Source organism: Teleopsis dalmanni, chromosome X, assembly GCF_002237135.1.
Source record: "Teleopsis dalmanni isolate 2A chromosome X, ASM223713v2, whole genome shotgun sequence".
Classification (NCBI taxonomy): domain Eukaryota; kingdom Metazoa; phylum Arthropoda; class Insecta; order Diptera; family Diopsidae; genus Teleopsis; species Teleopsis dalmanni.
The window spans coordinates 32976046-32979493 of NC_051848.1; positions in this window are offsets into that span (position 1 = coordinate 32976046).

The following is a 3448-nucleotide window of genomic DNA, read 5'->3' on the forward strand; positions in this document are numbered from 1 at the left end:
TTTTTCACCCTCTCTATATAAGTTATAGTATGTAATAATGGTTTTCTACATGTTTCATTAATTTTATTTTTTTAATGCTAATTAAGATTGAATTAAGATTAGATTTATTCAAAATTATAATTAATTTTAGTTTCATTTCATTCTTCATAAAACTATTTGAGCAGTGGTATCTGGAGAATATGAAAATCTTTTAAAAATTTAGCTTTGCTCTCTTCTGTATATTTATTATGTATAATTCTTTTTCCCTTGATATTGTATGAGTTTTGTTGTAATAATGATGTATCTTGATACTAACTTTAAGTGGACTTTATTTTCTTTTAATTCACTTAGTTTTATATAATGATCCCTCTTTTCACAGAATATAACCAGTATTGATATTTTTCCAAATAAAGAGTTAAACATGGACAGTAAAAATATTAAGCTTTATTCTAACGCTACTAGGACTTCCAGATTTTATGAGTATGCAGATCTACGGTCAATTATTGCTTAGTCTGATGAAGTGATAAACATTAATCCAGTCAAGGCGTAAATAGGGATTTTGAAGATACCTCGAGTTAATAAAGAGTAAAAGTACTCAAGTGCACTGACTTAAATAGCTTCAACATAAACATATAAAGTAAACTTTTTTTCTTTGAAATGGTCAAATTTCCGTTTCTAAGATTCATGGATGAGACATTAGTTTACCTAAGTGAAAAATAGAGAAAGAAAAAAAAGTGTTTAATTTCTTGAACTATACTTTCACAAACTTTTTTTCGATAAAATAAGTTTAATTCATTAAATTTATCTATTCGCTTTGATAGCTTCACATAAATTGAAGCTTTTCCAATACTTCTTACAGAGCATTAGTCCACTCCTTGACGTCAGCATATCAATATACCTATTCTATCACTACGTGCGATCTATATGGTATAATTTTAAAACTGAATAATTTAATTTTTTCATCTTCGGACCTTACTCTGATTGTATATGCTATAGCTTTAGTTATTTAGTTTTAGTTATTTAGTTTTAGTTTAATTTTTTTCACAATTCTTAAACTTCTTCAATTAAATGAAAGTAAAATAAACACAAGAAGGTTTTCTATGCAAATATCAGGTCTTGATATTCCACTATGAAAGTCTAATAACTCCATTATCTGGTAAGCTATATTTGAATTATAGATCGTCTAAAAATAATGTTCTCTAACAACTGCTCTTTTGAATTTTAAAACTTAGAATCTTACCTCGTTGTATGTGCTAACATAATATGGCCAATTCACTATTTGGATAAATTAGAAACCTTTGCGCCACTTAGACCCATCAACTTTTACAATCACTCAATCTCCTTCTCTACCTTCATTAAGTTAAAGAAAATTTCTTGAAAGGAATCTGAAGTACACCTGAAAGATTTCAATGATACAATATATATATATATATATATATATCCTCCACATATATATAGTTCGCTTCGCTTTTATTTAAAAATGTGAGTATGAGAAAATGGACCATATAAAAGTACCACTGCTTAATTTAGTTTCAATATATTGTTTTTGACAAATATAGTTTTAATACATTTTAAAATTAAATTATTATTAAAAAAACCGCTTATTGAGTCTTAACATGCCCATATATATTAGGTTTATTATTATGATATATATATACATTTGAGCTACACCTTTAAAGTACTAAAGAAGTATACTAAAACGTAGTAAAATATGAAATTCCAAAATAATATATATATACATATATATAAATAATTGTTAAAAAATTTATATAAAAGCATAAATATTAAAAACATATATATAATAGATGAGCATATATAAAAGGTGTATCAGTCAGTATTGGACATGGACAAGCGTATGATTCCTTGGTTTTAGGTCCATAATTGGTTGTGTAAAGCATTTCAACTAAAAATTAAGCAAAACAAATATGACAAGATAATACGGGTATATTATCTCTACCAGCACAGTAGAAGAAACTCTCTTTTAGTCTTTGAAGACGATTCGTCAGTTGTCCCGGACAAAGACACAGGAAATGACTAATGGATTCTATTGTGTTTGGCTAAAGTCTGTTTTAGTTAAGCTATTATTGAGTTAATGAGATTTCTTGGAAAAAATTTTAAGGTTAGATCTTACTTCTATATCCTTTATCTATTAAACACTGAAGACATACATCCTGCTCTTCGCTTTCGTATTCTAAACCAAGGAATGACTTCATGTATTTGTTCGAAATAAGTCCAAATGCACTGTATATACATATATGCATAAATAAATGTATATAAAAATATATATAAAAGTAAAAAATATATATATGTTTACATTATTTTTAGAAGAAGTAGCGCTTTTAAACATTCCTCAAATTGCAAAATAGTTGGGTGCAAATAATTTAGGTGTGAAGGCTCTCATAATCTCGGCACTATTACAACACATCTAAAAAGATTTAAACACAAATAGTTTCTTTAGAAGTATATTTACATAAATAAATAAATAGCCTGCCATTTACAAACAATAAAAGCGTTATTATAGACGTAAATAAGGATGTTTGGGAAAAGTTCACTCAAATCCTTGAATTATCCTTTCGGTTTTAATGCTTGAACCTTATATTTCACCCGATTTGCATTTGAAAATTTTGCGCTACGTTTAAATTTAAAATGAAAATATTTAAAACAGATTTTAATATAAGTATTTGAAAATATATAAAACATATTTTAAAAATTCTTAATCTAACAATTGACAGCAAATAGACCCCGTAAATAAGTACCCAAAATTTTTGCATTTCCTCACTGCAAACCGAAATTGAAAAAGTATTTTAAACTTCAAAAATTGTTTTGACAAATCGAATTTAATTTTAATAATTGTTGATATATAAGAAAAAAATTAAAAATATTAAAAAAAATTTTCATGTATTAAATTCTTACATAAAAAACAAATCATTTAAATATAAAAACCATACATACAACCACACAAAATTTAAGTTGCAGTAGAATATATCTGAATATCGTTGAGCATTTGTTTAATTAAAAATCAATAGAAAATATATATAGTAAAATCCATTTTAATGTTAAAATATATGCTACATAATCGTTTTTAATTAAGGAAATCGAGTATATTAAAAATGATTTTAATAATTATTAAAACTATATGTATGTATAATTCCTCCGATTTTAGATAAAGTAATAATTAATCAGTAATAAAGTTCACTTAAAAACAAAAGGTTTTTTATTTAATTTAAAAAAAAAATAAATCTTAAATTAAAAAAAATACAACTTATTATATCTCAAAAAAAATTTATCTACAAGTTAAGGCAAACATAGAATTTATCCTTTAAATAATACATGAAGACTAAATGGTCAACTATTTCAGATAATCGTTTGACCTTCTCAATAAAATATATAGTAGTATTGTATTATATATACATTTCTCGATTTACAAAAATGTGATGACAACAAAATGGACAATGGAAATTGGTTCCTA